Source organism: Anopheles cruzii, chromosome 3, assembly GCF_943734635.1.
Source record: "Anopheles cruzii chromosome 3, idAnoCruzAS_RS32_06, whole genome shotgun sequence".
In the NCBI taxonomy this organism is placed as follows: domain Eukaryota; kingdom Metazoa; phylum Arthropoda; class Insecta; order Diptera; family Culicidae; genus Anopheles; species Anopheles cruzii.
In genome coordinates, this window is record NC_069145.1 from 7,095,629 (window position 1) to 7,114,619 (window position 18,991).

An 18,991-nucleotide genomic window follows, 5' to 3' on the forward strand; every position below is an offset into this window, starting at 1 on the left:
AAATGGGAGTTAGCGAAGCTCTCATTTAACGACAAAGGTCCAAAAATTCGGGTTGATTCGGGCAGCAGCATCTATTGTATACCAATCAGTCGCTGCAGAAGATGCATCTTCCTATAAACTACAAATAAGTCTAGTGAGACGTCTTAAACAAACACACGACGACAAGAAAATTGGCCTGGGAGTTGCCGACCAACGTTCGACGGAATTCGTATGCAAAAATTTGTCCAAAGTTTTGCCCGTCGCCACGAAACACCTTCATTCACCAACAACAAGACACCAATTAGCACCGAGCCCCAGCGACACAAATAACACACTCGTCAGGCACAACCTGCGGCGTGTCAGAACCGCATAACCTGTTCCAAATTTGAACCCACCTTCAGTCCCTCGGCAAAGTAAAGTTAAATTAAACTTTTTTGCTAATAAGGCCTCACATCCCACAAGCATTAGAGTCCCCCGAAAATAGAACAACTATCCGAACCCTATATATAGTTGCTCTCGCCGGAAGCCGAGATGAGTTTCGGTGGGTCTTATGAGTTCCAAAGGGAGCGAGCTGCCGGCATGGAGCATGACAAAAGAATCATAAATTTTCAAACTTTTCAGCCCCCTTTCGGCACGTCCTCAACTCTCCGCTCGACGTTTTCTGCAAACCAACGTCAACGTTTTTTGCGCCACGCACGCCAGGAATAGCACACTATGCCGAAGAAGCTGCCGCTACCTTTCTGCGACTTCTGCAGGATTATTTAGTATTCATACGTGCAACGTGACATCCTGGGCCGACGGAAGATTTGCGCTCTATGACCTCTCGGCGCAGCAGTCACGAAGACATCGACCCGGATATTAAGTCCCCACTGTGTGTGTGTGTGTGTGTGTGTGTGTGTGTGTGTGTGTGTGTGTGTGTGCGCGCGCACACGAGGGCTGCACATGATGATGTTTACCCGTACCCAAGAGTTTCTGCTTCCTGGGAGTTGTTCCTCAGGAAAGTTCTTCAAAACTGATCGGCCCACGCGTGGACTTCAAACTGATGACATGATTTCCGTATTAGTTTTCCCTTAAAAGGCATCGATTTTATTTCCACAACAATCGACAAGTCTATCTTAAGACCGGAAATCCTAGGCAGATGTCAACTTGGGGCAGGACTTGAGGACCGGGCAGCACACAGCCAGCTCCGTCCACGTGTGCGAGGAAGAATTCGATTCAAGAACTTCCGTGTGACAGGCTACCTATTTTCGTAAGTCGCCTGGCAGGGAAAAACTTTTCGCTGGAACCAACTACACCGGAAAAAGGAACAGAAAAGTGTGTCGTACGCGAAATGCCTTCGGGTTGCGAAAGTTTACGTTACGTCAGCAATCGCAGGCTTCGGTAGGATTCCGCGCGTGCTAGCGGCCCTGGTTGACGTGTTACACGATAAATGGACCATTGTTACTAAACTTTGCGAGAAAACTATGTTTCTAAAGTTGAGCCATCGATTCGTGGACCGTTTCGCTAAGGAAATCCCTAAATGCTGAAAACATGCTGAAGCCCAATTTTAGCAAAAAGTAAAGAAAAATATGTCATATTCATAGCAATAGTTCACATAAAAAGGTGCAGAATACGTTCAAGTCAATAGTTTTCTAAAAACTCAAATCAATAAGCAGAAGCTGCTTCGAATTAAAACTAAATCATGCGACAAAAGCAATTATCAGCCTCGCCGGGCCAATAACGTTTTACAACGACCCATATGGAGGAACAATCTCAGCAGATGCCACCGTCTGAGGCCATAACGGCGTATAATTGCTTTAATAATTTTTCGAACCCAGACTGCGTGCGGTGCGGCCCAACTACGCCGGCCGCTCAACGCCCGATTTCCCGCTGCCTCCGATGGTCGATGTCTTTTAATACCTTTTTCACATTTTGTGAAGTGCCACGCGCGGCTTCTGTGCTCCCCGGTAAGGTCATATTGCCTTATCGCTAGCGGTAATACTAAGTCCGCAACGGAAAAGGAAAGCAAAAATAGGAATCTCCCGCCTCGCGAGCACACGCGGCGCGAAGACACGGGAAAACCAATTTCCTATTACTCCGATGATTTATCGTCGGTAATTCACAACTCGGACAGCCGCGACAGCCTTCGACGGCAGCCTCACCACGACCACGACCGTCCGAGAGAACGGTCAGTTTCTACGGTTAGACACGCAACCGAGTGACTACACAAGATGCAACGTGCAGCCCAGCAAACGCTTGCCGAGGAGCTGCATACGGTCGAAGGACACCAGTCGTAGGCCAAAATGTTGTCGTAGATGGAGAAGGTTCGTAGTTGAGGTAACAAACACAATAGAGTGCCAATTTATTAACGAAAGATTTATTTACTCCTACGTCGCAGCGCGTTATCTGAAACATCTGTAACACCCATGGTCCACTTAACCTCAGATGTCGGGTGGCGAAACACATTTTTATGACCAACTTTGGGAACCGGCATCCAACGAGTAGGACCTATCGGCTTTAAATCATTGTTTCAGTACATTAATTGGCTCAATATGCCCGGACATTTTTATATGAATGTGCTGCAGAGTATTTAGAAAAAAAATGTGTTCTGAAAAGCTTCCCCAAACTAGTTAAAATATGTCCATGAGGCTTTTAAATTATGTATTTTTATGAGGGTTTGAACAAGTTGGCCGACTACAGAACGAGTCTTCTATAGCGAGATGAGAAACATCCGCGGGTGAGATGATCATTTACGCGGTGAGACCTGCTCACTTGACCAACCAATTTAAAGCCTTCTTCAATTGCAAGCAAAGGGAAGTATGTTGAGCAAAGAGCAAGTTACATTCAAAGCCTCGGATAGTTATCATTCAATTTCGCAATTTTCATTGGTCAGCTCCATGCACAAAATTTGAGAGGCTTTATCAGTATTTTCCGAAAAAATCTCCGTTCTACTTTAATCCACTATATGCCAGTCCACGTCCATAGTGACGTCCACAGAGTAATTTCATTAAGCGTTCTTACACTATCGCCCATTACACTATCTTTGCTCTTTCTCTCGCACACATACACTCTCTCTCTCTCTCCGTTTCTATCTCCCGGTCACTTATCAATTCGAACGTGCCAAGTGTTGACATGAGCTTAATCTTCATCAAGTAAACCGACACGCATTTGATCGCATATTTCATTCTCTCTCTCACTCATCCTTCTCGTCACTATTTATCACTTGTTCTCTCGGTCTCTCTGTGTTCGACACTGCCTGAGGTAGGCCGATTTGTGTGTCCGATTATCACCTCCACAAGACAGCCCACCACGAAAAGCATAGGCCCGCCGCTTCGTCAAGATCTGGAATGGAACTTCCTTTCTGCCTCAGAAACGGAATCCATCCACGTCGATCCACAAACTTATGACAAAAACCTCGGCAATCACAGGCCCACCGGCCGGTGTGCCTCTGCCGGTTGTGGTCGCCTGCACCAGCACACCAACAGCATAATTATCATTTTATTCGCATAAAATGCAAAATTTATTATAATAGTTCGTTAACATGGAATCGTTAGTTTATAAATTATTTATTAAGCGACAACGGAGGGACCGCCGTTGCGCCGCTGTGTACGTGTGCTGTTTCGTGTCTCTGTGTATGTGTGCGTGCGTTGACTGGCACACAAAAACCGCACATCTTCCTGGGAAGGGGTTTGAGCGAGGAGAAGAGAAAACCAGGACTTAAGTAGGACAAACTGGTACACTAGGCCCCCCCATCGCCATTCAACCTTTCGCGTTGGTTGCTGTCTGGGCGCGTTGGCTTCCCGTTCCTGGTGCCTTGAATGTTTTGAAGCGTTTTTGTGCTCGGTTGTGTGTTGGGATTTCGAAAATGTGATGAAATGTCAGGCGCACCGACAAGAAGTGGGGCCAAGTGCGCACACCTTCAGACCTCCGCCGGAACACGTTTCCACAGCTGAAGAAGCTTGTCAGTCAATTTCCATCCATCCATCGGACCCGAGCCACCTCGCACCACGCAGCACGAACTCCTGTGGTCAACAGAAACGCGCCCTCCGCGCAGCTCTGGCACGTGTTTAGTATGCAAAGCTAGACCTCTATTGTTGTTTGGCCACCCTCCCAGAAGACCCTCTCTGCTAACCACTTAAAATGGAGTTCTTTCCCTAGACACTCTCTTGGGAATCTGCTGGGGGGCTCCGTCGACTAAAAAATGACATTTGGAGAAACCGCACAAAAAAGGTGAATTTTAGTCGGAACTCCAGGAGCTGTTCCAGGTGCCGCAACGGTCAAACGTTCTGGAGCGCGGTGGGGGTAGCTACCGATACCGTGTCGCCTACCAAAGCGCCGTCCAGTAATCGGCGCAACACCCACTTGAGTTTGATAGACTCCACACGGCTGCGATTTATTTCTTACACTACTTCTTGAGGCCGAGACGATATGCCTTATCCCCCCCCCAGTTCGCTAAGAATGTCGTGCAAGCGCGCAGAATGCGCAAGAATGCGTTCACTTCCTTCCTGGGTTGCCATGTCTGGGGGGGTCCCCAAAACTAGGAGGCCTCTAGTGACTTCCGTCCTGATGTAGATGAATGGTAGGAAAATGTTAATGAAGTGCCCGAGTTGTGGGCGACAGTACATGCTGATTTTGACAGCCACGCCACAAAAGGTTACCCCCCAGCGTAACCGTCGAATCGAAGGAGGCCTCCTCGACGAAGGGTCGGGGCTGTCAGGCAATGTCCACAGCCTACCACGCCCATTCCACGGCTGGGTACGTGTGACGGGGAGTGATGTTGCGTACACCACATTTCATAGCGGTGCAAGGAATTTTATTAATCATATTATGCCTGGAAGGGAATTTTGTGGGATTTCCACCGGACAACCACCGGTGCCTGGCCCCGTTCACCGGGAGTTGGAGTACGCACTCTCGTTCGAAAAAGTTGTCCTTTCTTTTCCACAAAACCCTTCCTAGGCTCGAACACACAGGGAAACCAATTCCAATTACGAACCAAACAAATGGCGGCGGCGTGTAGTGTGTAGGCCGAGTTTGGCGCAAGCGAAGTTTTGGGCACCGGTTGTTCACGTTGTTCCAGTTCCAGGGCGGCCCGTGCCAGGTTGGTGTGCGGTTATGCCGAGGCAACATGGCCACATTGCTCCTAAATCATTTTTACGACTATTATGATGGTTCTACAGGAGACCCGCCAGCCAGCGCTGCGCCCGGAATGTGAGATCCGCTTGTTTGGCTGAATTAATCAAATGGATTGAATGGAAATTTGGATACGGTGTTTATTGGAAAAGTTGTTCCAGGCTCAGACGCGGCCCCCACTGTTTGTAGGTCCATTCTTACGTTCATTGGGTTTTTGAAGCTATAGCAAAAACGGTGCTATACCGTCCGGAATTGCAACCGATGTTAACAATCGGGACGAAACCGGAATTCCCTTGATTACTGCACCCTTTAGCCTGCCGGCACATAAATCCGATAGCGAAAACATGGCTAAAATGTCGCCGTTAATAAAATAAATCGCACTCATCCCGTCCCGGAGCAGAACGGACAATGAATCACGCTGAGAGGTCCTCGGCCCACGCTAAAAACGCATCCCAAGACCGACTCCGAATCGTTCCGTTTTCCACGCGACAAAAACGACGCACGGTCGCGCTAGGCCACGGCGCGATTACACGATTCCGCATCACCACGCTCCGTGGGCATTTCTTGTGCCGTCCGAAGAATCGTAATCATCACCACCGCCAGGCGGATTTCCGGACCGTCCCGAGAAGTCGGAAGCCCCGAAAGCGGGCGCGATGTATCTGTGGACCGGCCGCCGCGGGCTAAGAAATTGCCTAATAATTTTCCGGTCACCGGCACCGCATCTTGGGTAAAGAAAAGGACCCCAGACAGACCTCTGCCGGCAGGGTGCCGATCTGCGGCGCGGCGACTATCTAGGCGCTGACACAGGATGCTGAAAGGCGGACAAAATTTATTCGAATTCCGTCCAATTGCTCCACGATGTCGGGCGCGTTGAAAGCGACCCCGGAAAGAAAAGTGTCCCATCCAGCGCCAACGGAAAGTGCACAGTTTCTTCCGCAATCCGCAAAAGCCACAGCTGCCGAGAGTCGGCGGGATGCACCAGCATTCTTGAACCGGAACCTTCCGGACGACGAAACACGGATCGTCGGGACGGTGTCGGTCCATTTTTCTCATTTGCTCATTTCATATTCATAAGGATTTAAAAATACACCTTAAAATATCTATAAAGCTGAATAAAACATGAAAAACCGGTACGGCACCGGTGATGGCGAGATGATAGCGATGATGGCGGCGCCATTCTTCCTGGGCCGCCGGCTTTCGCGCCATCCAGGAAACTAGTTTGCCAATCTGCTCTCTCTGTTTTCGGGCTGTTTTCTGCACTACATTCCGGTGCTCAAAAGACCTGGATACCTGGGTCACCGTCGCACCGGCGAAAAGATTTATTTACCACACGGCCAAATCTGTGACCGGTTTCGCGTAGAACCATCCCGGGAATTAACACCTCTCAGGTCAGTGGGACCCCAGCTTAGGTGTTTCGTTTGTTTAGTTCATTTAGTCACCTTGTTGGGTGAACGGATACTCAGCGAATGTCAGCCCGAACAAAATTGTCTAACAAGTTGCAATATGATGAGCACAACTCTCGATCGTGCGTTTTGCGCCATTTCCATGCAACAGGAAGAAGAAATTCGTTGCACAAACAGCGAGGGTTTCTCACGGTGGACCTCGGACTGCATGATCATGATTCATGGCAGTGTCACGATCATGATCACCGCTCATTGCAGCGCATACCGTAGGCGTAGCAGGGTTATGCTGACGACAGCCAATAAAACAGCGAATGCCACGCAGCGCATAAATGGATAATACACTCGCACCCGCCAAACGAAGCATATTGTTGTTCGTCGTCCCGACCGACGACGGTTTCATGTTTCAATTCGGCGAAGGCATGCAAACATCGTCCCGGCCAATTCCGGCCACATAAAAAACAGGAAGAAAAAATTGCAAGAAGAACTGCCAGTCTCGGTCAAAGGCCAGACTGTTCCAAACTGACACCGTCACGTACCGCGGGTGTGGCAGCTTCAATTTAAGTTGCTCTCTTCAAAACACTTCAACTGTCTCAAACTCGCGCGCACGCTGTCCGCTTCGCGCTTGCAGGCCTTCACTCAACCGCCTGGCCACGTGAAAAAGTAGCTCATCGTCAACACGGCCACCTGGTGCTTCTTGCTATGCAAAATCCAACCTCGCACCTGGCACCTGGCACCTGGGCGCCGGGGAAATTTGAGGCGATAAAAATAAATCCACTTTAAATCGAAACCTGCGCGCCACCTTACGCCACAGGATTACCGATGGATTTACCCGGTTCCCGGCCGGAAGGTGTCCAAAAGTTCGCCCATATTCACCACCGAACCGAAGGGGCCGCATGAAGAAGAGTTATCAGAATCTGATACTTTTCCAATCAACTGCGCGAAAGTCGACGGCAACGAATGGGTTGATTTGTTCAGCAGTGTCTTATTTGTCGATTTTGCGGAGACTTTTGCGACAGCTAGGAGTTTTATGTATCAATGGAAAAGGAAACCAAAGACTTAATGACCATAAAAAGTGAAGTTTTGAAACTAAGCGAACTATAAAAATATATTGGCATAAATGACGTTTGAAGAACTGAAAAGAGCTATGAAATTATTACGTACATCTGGTTTACGCGGATCTTAAAATCGACACTCTTAACAAACCTAATAATTCCACTTCTGCAACAATATTGGTGAGAATATCTCTAGGTCAAGAATACCCATGTTTGGACCTCAAATAAGTCCAAACATGGGCAAACAGCTATGGTCATCATAACGAGCATAGCTGAATTGAATAGCGAGGCGTATTTCCATTTTTAATGTCCCTTTGAGGAAGTGATTAGAATTTAGAAACTTTTTTCAAATTGATTGTTGATGTCATCTAAAAAATAATCATCGCTTTCGCCTAGGAGCCTACAAAGTGTGGAACGGGTACACCACAACCACAATTAAAACCGAAAGTCCCCAAGGCTCACCGTAGGGCCGCTCCACCGGAACCTACGTAAACAGACACGTTTCTTCCGAATCTTGACAAATAACGCCACGCGGCCAACGCTCGTCTCAAATACTGGCCCCGGTCCGGAAGCAGTAGCTTCATCACGTATTCGATATTAAACTTTTACTTTCAATTCTCGCCGCGCGACATGGCACGGTGTCGGGAACGACGTCGGGCATCAGTGCCTTTTTATCCCTTCCATACTTCAATGTCAATTTCGAAGCCGGACGGAAGTTCCGCCGGCACAAGACAACAAGTGAGAAGGCGCAAAAACCGGGCCCCGGAAAGCGGATGGATCGAAGAAGCAACTGCTCGTACCTGAGGGCCGCCCGCCGACGACGCTATTCTGATGAGGCTGCTGCTGTATTTGCCAATCGATTTTCCCGCAGCGTCTTTGTCGCGCTAACTTTAAGAGTGTCCTCAGTTGGTCTTGTTGTCGAGAGCGAAAGCGAAACGCTCGGTTTCCTGCTCGAAAACTACTATACTGAATCCTTCCTTCGAGAGTACCCCAAGGAACTGCGCTCATCAGAGGACCCCGGCATCATAATAAGTTTTCCCGTTTACGACGTGTCCCCGTTCTGGGGCTCCAACTTGGGTCTTAGGCTTAAAGATAAAAATATGACGAACCTTTGTACACTTTTATGCGTCCTCCGATTCAAAACCCTTGTACGACGCCGCCATCCCGGGGCAGGCAGGCGAGTTGACGATCGATAGGACACGGAAAAACGGCCCCGGACCGGGCGGGGATCCATCCTAAAACCATGCTCACCGCTCACCTAATGACGGACCCGGAGACCAGCCCGTAGTAACTAGATTATTTCCTTGCTGAGTGTGACTGCAGGAAACGCGGCGGCAGCTCCAGCACGACCACAACCTTTCGGATGACATTTACATAATTTTTGCAAACCTACATTTCGGCCAATTTCTTCACACGCGCGCCGGGATCGGTTGACGGCGGTGGCGATGGTGACCTTTTACACCAGATAACAACGGGAGGCTTTAAAAATATGGTTCAATTTTTGGTTCCAACCCACCCGAGAGGAACTGTCCACCAGCCAGCCGGCTGCGCCACCGTCGTCGTCCCATGTTTATAGCGCAGCATAAAGTTTACGATCTGCTGAGCAGGGGCGGAAGTGCGCGAAACTTTCGGCTAGATTCGACCAAACTCTGGAACAGAATACTGGGACGCACACACGCGCGATACGAATCACTGGGACAGCTCGTTAAGGTGGCTCTGGGGGGAGCTTTTGGCCCACAGACCCTCAAATCACGGCACGTAACAGCCGAGGGGCGACGACGGCCTGTAGCCTGATTTCTCTCTTCTCATATTGACCCAAATTTGGGATTCTTTCCCAAGGAGAAAAAGCTCAACGAATTAGAAGAAAAATTAGTAGACAAAATCAAAATCAATAAATCGGTTAGCCGCGTTAAACTAAATAAGTAGGTTGAGCTGATCCTGCCAATCGCTCGAAGTTAGTAGGGCTTTACATTTATGGTTGGATCACTACAATCATCTAAAGCAAGAAGTAATTCCAAAACTTACGTGACCTTTACGCTATTATGGCAACGTTCGATGGCGCAGTAAAAATCAATGAATCTCTAATTCGGGAGCTCTCGGTTTAATCACTCGATCGCGATAACGATGTCCTTCTGCCAAGTTCTTCGCCTTCTCCCGGTGCTCGGCTTTCCCAAGATAACGCACCGTGTCCGCGAGAAGAAAACGGCGAAAAAAACCATTCAACGACACCGTCTCAAAACGTTGGTCTCATTTTCGTCAATTTATATAAATAGCTACTTAATTTGCTTCATTAAATGAATGTCGCGCCAGCGACGGCGAGCCAGCGTCCTGGGCTTTTCGCTCTCGATGCGAACCAAGTCGGGATGTCTATTAGCCTTCAACCTGGGTGTATCCAGCGTCCTGCGTCGGCGTCCGCGTCGGAGGAATACAGTTTTAGGTCCTTCCATTCCCCGGGCTAAGTTCAAAGATTTTCCTCGTTTTAGCAATCGGTGTGTCACCGAAGAAACAAGCCCAGGTGGGAAAGCTGACTTTTTTCGGATACTGCCCACCATTCTGGGGGCGGTGGTCAGGATGTTCATCGCGTAACTTGGGTCGGTTCGCGGTTAACGTACCCGGACACACACCGTAAGAAGCCACATGAATCGGTGTTTACGGGGCGTGCGCTTGGTTTTAAGCACAATGTGCCACCGACACGCACTTGACCACGAACCACGGGAGATAGTTCCAAGAAACGGTTGAACAGCATCCCTCGGATCTTGTTCCGAGAAGCCGAGAAGTGGTAAAAGGTACCAGCAAACGACACCGACCACGAGTGTGTGCTCCGGTCAAACTCATCCTAATCTGCTGGTTGGTGTCCGTTCCAGCCGGACCCGCCGGAAAGGACCAAAACGACACAACTTTCCACCCGGCAACCGGTGCCGGGTGGAGCTATCCGCTTTCTTCGGTTGAATTATTAATCAAGAACGACTTTTCGCCTTTTCATCGGAGACCAATTCGGAACGGGGGATCGAGATTAGGCGAAAGGACGGGAAGACGGACGGGCCGGAACGGAAAGGAACGGAAATCTTGCGCCAGGAGCCTTGGTCCTCAGGAGACCACTGAAGCGAAGCCAGATTTTCGGTGCCTTGCTCCGCCGTAATGGAGTGTTTCTGAGAATGAGCCCTGGGCGTAAAGTACACAGCGTAGAGAACGCCTTTCCTGGTGGCGCTTCTTTGCCGCTCAGGCCCGTGGTTATATGCCTTAAAAAATTTCCAAAATAATTTGAGTTAAGAACAATGTCACAATGTTCTGTAGAACGAATTTGCCAAATAAGAACAAACATACATAATATACTTAGAGCTCGTTTTATTGACACTTTCATTAACAACGACCCGTAAATGGTTTCACATGTTCTTGAGAATCGACCAAAACCGCGAGCACTGTCACTGTCGCAGATCATGACCTACTATTTAAAACGGTGATCTAACGCGGTCCAAAAACTAGATAGAATGGTGCAAAAGAAGGCAAAAAGATTAGCCAAAGCCTACTTGATTATAGAGAGAGCGAGTGTTTGAGAGATAAGAAGACCGCAACCGTAACATCAATTCGCGGTTGAATTTGTTCAAAAATAAAACACACCAAACTCAAACTTCATAATGGCAGCAAGTCAAACGACTAGTGATTGCCGCTATTGAAAACAGAGGAAGAAAAAACGAATGTCGTCTGGGCAGACAGACACCGCAGCCGATCGTTTCGTAGTTCTTATCGCTCGCGGTTAAGACGCACAGCCACAGCCACAGTGGCACAGGTCTCAAGATTATCGCAAAACCGAAACGGAGGCAAACGACAAAAGGAAACTGTTATACAATTGGTTGCCCGGCCATTGGCTAATCGATACCCGCAATGTTGTCGAAGTCGATCGAAAATGTTTGGAAATGAAGCAGAAAATAAACATTCGAAGTACACAAAACAATTTCAAGCCAACCAAATCCCTTCGAAAGGTCGCCCGGGGTTACCCTTGAAAGCCCCCTTCGACAAGACATCAGACAACCAGAGCCCGATTAGCACAATCAAACAGACCAGACCAGCACAAACCCGAAACCCGAAAAACTTTCCCCGGATCGGATTTGCATAATTGGAACCAACGCTCAAAATTGGCGCACATTTGTCGCCGCCCGATGACTCGCAAAGTTTCACCATTTGGTCAGTGATGCGGTTGATTGGGTCGGTTGCATTCGCCGCTGCAACCCCGTAACAACCGGAGTGAATTCTTCTGCCCCAAAATGTGTCTTCTGTCCCAGAAAACAGGACGAGTGGAAATTCCGTTGTTTTCTTTTGGCGAGCCACTGAACACTGGCCATCAACAAGCGGATGACGATTGCGTTGCTTCTTGAGGGGTGTCACGGGAAAAAACAGAGAGACCATAGCTTTTGACATGGGCGCCAAAATCCCGCCGAACCGGCCACCTAGAATTGTAATGCAATTTGCCCGAACCCGATTTTGGAGGGTAATCCATCATTTCTTCAACACCATAAATCACCTCACCGTGGTGTGAGGGTTGCCAACTCGATGCGATGACCACCGACGAAAGGGTCTGATGCAATTTCTTCTACCCCGGGATTGCACTTCGTACCGCACCCGACACAGGCACATTCCTCGCAAGCACGGCGTCTGCCGTAGTTTATTTTTGTATTTCGATGACACTCGGCCACTAGAGTGAGGACCATCGACATTACGGAGAAATGGCACAACATTCGCCTTCTGTCGGGCTGCTTTTGCACTGGGACTGGGCCACGGTATCCAATCAACTCCTAAACACCACGCAAATCCAGACATCTGCATCGAGACACGGGCCCACCCCTAAGGGTCTCTTCGGAGCAACCCGAAGACGCCCGCGGGCGGCGGCGGCGTGCTGTCCGCGGCGAGTTGATTGAACCCTTCCCGCACACGGTGGGTGCAGTGTGCAGAGCCCCGCCATAAGGGTGGCGGTCCCTTGTGGCACGACGCGAGCGAAAGAGTTTTCGACGTGACGCGCTCACGTGCTACATCCGGCGGCGATCCTTATGGCAAGATGTCGAAAAATGTCAATTGTGCTTTGCTTTTTTTCTGTCGCCGAACAGACATTCGGCACGACGTGGCACGAGCGGCTTGGCGGGGGAGGGACGCCAGAAGAACGAGCGCGATGGGTTCTGTCATTATTTTTATTATGACGACGCGCGGCGTCTTGCGCGAGGTGATGATGCGCGAGGTTCCAGAGCCTTGCCGCGAATCAGACACCACTATCGCGGGGTGTTTAGGGTGCCCCCTCCCGTCGATGTTATGATGATTGTGCTCTGCGACGCGACGGTGATTCTTGGCTCACCCCGATTCGTGGGGAGTTGGCGGACGGGGTCGGGTCGGAAGATGACGTGGACTTTGGTGCAATTCTTCGCTTCTTGCGTCAGGCGCTGCGTCAATGTTGACACATTGTACGACGCAGCAGGAACCGTTATTGTCGTGCGAAGCGGAGCATAATTGCAATAACACCGGCGTAGTAAGTCAAGAGCGTGATTCCTCTGTTCAGGAATGCCGTCTAAGAAGATGATAAACAAAACATTTTTTGTAGATTTCTAAAACCATTAACATTTGTAGTTCCCATTCAATGCAACAAGATCTAAATACAGGCACTACTTTATTGTCCACCAGACTGACCATGACTTGAAGCCTTGCCAAAGCTAGTAAACTAATTTCCCGCTCAATTGATGGGGTGACGACGCCTGTTTATTGGACAGCGAAATGAAGGGTGTCCATCGCAGACCCAGGATGCACCGACTGTTTCACCTTCATCCCCATGGTAGGTGTTAAACATCAAAATATTGACGGTCTCGGTGGGCCGCGTATTGAGTAAACAAATACCCTTAAAGGAACAGCACACGTCAGCCCACCATCGGATTTAGGCTTTGCCTGCCATAAATGACGACTTCTTCACTCACGGCCGTACGCCAATTCGCGACAACCGCAAGTGATTATAAACCACACAACGACGACGCACTTCAGACAGGCAGTCCGCGACTCGGAGATGCTCGTGCCACCATTTGCTTAGCCGATAGCGTAGCCTCCTTCGCTTCGCGGCAATCGCATAGAAGAAGTAAATATAGCAATAGGTCCGCGCCGCGATAACGACGACTCTCTAGAAAGGTTAATGGCTCGAGAAAGTGACGCGCAGCGGTTTTGCGTCCCAGAAAGTGACACTGAACGGCACCGAGGAGGCACCGAAAGTCGTGAATCAATCAAACCCACCTACGGTGGACACCTCCCGGACGGTCGGAATTAAATTATTCCACAACGTGCGTGCCCAAATTCGGGGTGCGCGTCTGCTTTAATTAATACAAATTGCCGCCGACGGCCGCCACCGGAACCGGCAAATCCGGACTACCCCGTTTCGGTATGGTTGGAACTTTCGTGGCCAGTGGTGCTGCCGGGTTTGAATGTCGTGTCGCATTAAGCTATCGCCGCTCACGAAACGTTGGCGCACACGACGAAGACGTCAACCATTTGACCCCAATTAAGAGACCCCCCCCAAAATCCCGCATGTTTAAAATTTTGTGCCACTCGATTCGCCATCGGGCGACCTTCGGCGAAGGTCGCGAAGGCTTTCGGCCACCACAGCACAACAAAAATATATGTTTCACCTTAGCCCGCTTCGCCCATCGGTTCGTGCGGAGGCGCAATTTTTCATTCGCCAGTTTTTATGGTTTTCGCTTCTAAAGTAATGCCGTATGGGAGGATCACGGTTTCTTTTTTTGCTCGGCAACTGTTTGCGTAAGCACACACGAGTGACACGCGCGAAACATTGTCGCGCATCACAAATCCGACAAGCGCGAGTTGCGCAAAACGAAGGATGGCAAAAATAAAATTCCATCTTCAAACCGAAACCGGCGGCTTTCAACGACTGTCAGTCGGTCGGAAAGCTTTCAAATAAATTTCTGGACCGATTAACGGCTCGGATTGGCTTGGATTCTTCGCTTGCATTCACCGCCGCCGCCGCTTGACATCGAAAATGTTGATTGTGGCCAATGCCATTGCTCCATTTGGTGATCAGCCAGTGTCCGATTAATGGACACGAGAGAGGACCACATTTTATGTTATGGCCGCGAATCGTGAGAAAACCCCGTCGAGCGCACGTTCGGTGGGAATAAAGTTGGTGCCGTTAAAACTCAGTACATTTAAGGGGTAAACATTCATGAACCAATTTATAGTCACAGTTTGAAGTTGATCAGCGCTCAGAAAAAAAGATTCTACAATTCTATAATTATTGGAATTTTATTGTTAAGTTTTTTAACACTTTTAAAGCTTAAATTTTGCATCGTTCTATTTCAATATTACTATTTTCACCTTTCACCAAGAGACAGAAAAGGGGGAATTCCGAAAACATAAACTGGTTTTGGATAAAACTTCGTAGCCTATGCAAATAAACTCACCCAACTCGCTCAATGAAGTTAGAAAAACAGAGATCGGAAAAGTTTCCACCGAAGCGGGTCAACCGGAGACACTCTTTCGATCCGATGACAACTGGGTCAGACGCGGGTCTATCATCAGAACACGCCCGAAATATCGCCCCACAGAACCGACGGAACGTTGTCCTCCTCAACCATAGAACCGTAAGCATTATCCCGGGTCACACCGGGAAAGTGGAACAAACGGATACAAGTTCGCCAACTTAACACTCCAACGACGCAACGCGACATAAACTCCCCGCGATACAGTTCTGCGCTTCACCGAGAGTTCATGTTTATGCAAAAACACGGTACAAAACGGACCCACGACCATCCGGGGAAATCCGGCCTAGCTGCGGCCCCCCGACCCAGCCCGGTAAGGAAAATTAACGCAAAACCCCGCCGCGGCCGAGATCGACAGCCGCGGCACAGCCGATCTACAATTTGCCTCCCTTTTTTGGCATATTAAATTAGTCGCATCGTGACAGACGGTGGCCCTCCACGAGGCCCTTTTGGGGCCGGGCTTATCTGACGGAGAAGTTGTCTCGTTTTTCGTCTTTCCATTCGTATTTTCTCTTTTGGGCCAGTTTGCACTGAAAATGGAAATCCTAGTGTTTGGGGGGCAACCAGGGCAGGTCCAAAACGGCGGCGGCTAATGCCTTGATCGCCGCGAGAATAGCTTATGTGCCTCCTAATGAACCCCTCCAAGGTGAACTTTGGTGATGGCCTTAGTTTCCTTAGAAGTATTGCTAGTAGATGGCTAGTTAAAGGTCTCAGCATGGGCTATGAAGGGATGTACAAGATAACAGATCGCACTCGAAACCGATTTTCTTTACGTTAGTCCCAAAGTCCTGATGGGTCTTTCAAACGTGATAAGTTAGTTCTCGTTCCCCTCCTTCGGTGGTTGAATTGCAAATTAAAGCCTTGCCATCACACGTGTTTAATAAATCAATGTACGGAAAAGAGCAACCATAAGACAAGCGAACATCCGGCACTCTGCGACGCGTCGTGCCGAGCTTGGCGAGCAATTGAATATTTATGTGCCATCACAGCCATCAAGATCATGAACATGAAGCTGATGATGAGTGTGCTAGGGTGATGATGATGATGATGGCGATGGTGTTGATTGAATATTCAAAGTGTTTCACCAGTTCAAACATCACGTCTTCGGCACGGTTCCGTCGGCTACGATTCTACGGCACCTGGCACCCGGCGATGATGTTACCCAATTTATACGAATTACCGAAAACCTGGCATTTCATGAGCGCTTCCATCGAATAAAATTCTGGTGTCTCACTAAACATCGCCTTAAATTTTCAAGGTCGTTGCTGCAGTGCCGGCCGGATTTACCCCAAACAAGAACATCCCATTTTGGTGTTCCATGATAAACACACCTAGCCGAGAAGTGAATCTACCAGCTCGTAAAAACCCATTTTCTATGAGTTCGTTACGGGCACGTGTTCTGCATGCACTGCACCGCTGAGCGGACAGCACTGCCGCGGACTGTAAGAGCCGCCTGCGCAAAAAAAGGTACAGATTTTCCAGTATATGAACTGTGAATAAAAATCCTGATCATGGCCAACGGAAAAGCCAAAGAGAGCAACGTAATGAAAACCGGTGATTGCAAAAACGAAAGTGAAGAGAGAGAGAACGAGAGCTCCTCTCTCGACCAAGAACCATCGGCAAAGAGAAACAATGATAAGCCGCCTCCGATCAAAACGGAGGTTGCAAAGCGGACGGCAAAATCGATCCATAACAGGACCTGCACGGGAATCGGGAAACACGCGGGAGAAAAATGTGAGCTTCGATTCGCTTCGATTCGAACGGTTCCTGAAGCCAAACTCTGAATCTATCTAGGGAGCTACAGAGCTGTTCGGTGGGCCTGCAATGGAGCAAAAATTGAGTGAGGGAGTTTATGGCACGGCCCAAAACGGCACCATAATCTATGGCGGTTGCTGATCTCGTCCTTTGAAACCTTCTGCATCAACCACAGTTCGTACATTTCGGAACGTACGCTCAAATTGTTTTTTTGCAAGGATCCAATGTAGATCATACAAAGAGTGGCGTTTTTATACATTTTCAATACTCTTCTCAGAGAATAGGTTCTTTTTTTAAATATCATTCATTTTTAATTTAGCTTTCTTTTTTGCTCAAAATGAAGGATTTGATAGTACTTCGATGCCTCAGCAATTGCATGCGCTTCAGTTAGCGCGAGCATAACCAGCCCCAACATATGACCCACCATCAGGCCAGGTTCGGCAGCAGCGTTAAGGATCAGCGTTTGCGGCATCTGCATACTGGAAGGATATTGACGCTATCACTGGCCCGGCAGTGACAGTGGAAAAATAAACACATTTTTCCGGATGGTTTGCGATAGGTTTTTCACACCGACGTCATGTTTTCGTTTTCCCGTGGCTGACACTTTCGTTATTACATCCCCTGTCCCGGTGTCCGCTCTGTTCAGCTTGCCCCACAACGGCGACAACATCCTTTACTATCGACCCCGACGTAATCTTGTTATTTAAATTTATCGATTTTTATATGTCACTTGAAGAAGCCACTCTGGCTGGCGACGTCCACGGCCGCCAGTACATCAGCCGCCGTCGTCAGGTTCGCGCGACGTGCAAAAAGAAAATAATGACACAAAAATGACAAACAAAAAAACACAACACAAGAAGATTAGTAAAAAAAATTTCTTACCCCCTTTCGAGGAAGCAGCAGTGGGCTTTTTCCCGTTGGCGTGGCCATGGTCGATACTACACGTGTGCAACAACGGAGCACGTGTGACGACAGCCGAGGTAACCGAAGGGTATTTGTTTTATTTTCCGCAACAGTGAATTTTGATGGGAAATTGCTAGCCCGGTCACCGGAGGCAGAATATGGTGTACGACCGGCTAACCAAATGTGACCTATCTTTCGGAACGGATCGGAACTGCAGCATGCAGAGGAACATGACCTGCACAACACAAATTGTGATGACTAAGTATTTGAGTAATGAAAAAACATCTTAGCTTTGCTTTGAACCCGATCACCAGGATTCCTTAAGCTTTTGATCAGAAATTGATTTAATGTGTTCAGTTCCTTTTATTCAATGCTTTTATTCTAATAACAGCAAAGTATGGGGCATACGGTACCCAAAACGAACGATTGCCATTTTAATTACAATTAAACTGCACCTACCTCTAGAATAACGGGATGTTTCCATAGTACATGTGAAATCGGTAACATAAAACCTCTTAACGAACCTTAAAACACGTGGCAAACACGGCATCTCGACTCAAAGAACTGAGACAATCGGCCCTATCCCTTGGCTTGATTCCCTGCCATTGGCAAGCCATCCCAAAAAAGGTATTCCGGAGTGAAGTTTATGTTAAAATCACTTTTCGAACTCCTCATAAATATGATCACCATTTCATTGAAACTATGCTCGAAAGTTAGCTCCCTTTTCTGCCAAAAGGTGAAGCGTACACTTTTCTCGCTACCTGCATTAGCAGCAAAGGCACGCAACGTCGTGCCCTAGACAATGCCGCCCGAAGCTCCCGAAACCCCGTTCCCAAAGGTGTTTCTCGCATCGAGCAGTTGCGTTTGGTGCACCTCTTCTCAGATGTCGCTGGAAATGAGGCCAATTCGCGAGCAATCGCGCCGGCCTTAACGAGAGCCCGTCGTCGTCGCCCGTCTAATGATGCAGGCAGCCGGATAAATGAATGAAGGAACCTGGCTGGCAGCGAACCGCGGGGAACCCAACCAGCAACAAACGGAAGTTGATGCCAGCATAAACATGAAAAGAAGCCAAGTTGAATGAAACGAAACACGGAACGAAAGAATGAAACAACAACGGATGGCAAAAGGGAACCCATTCGAACGCTTCCATTGTCGATACCTCACCGGCCAGAGGGTTTAGGTATCTTTTTTGTCTCCCTTTCAAGACGATTCACGATTCCCGATGCGACCTGCATGCGAAGGGACAGCCAACATCGCCGACCAACCTTCGCTG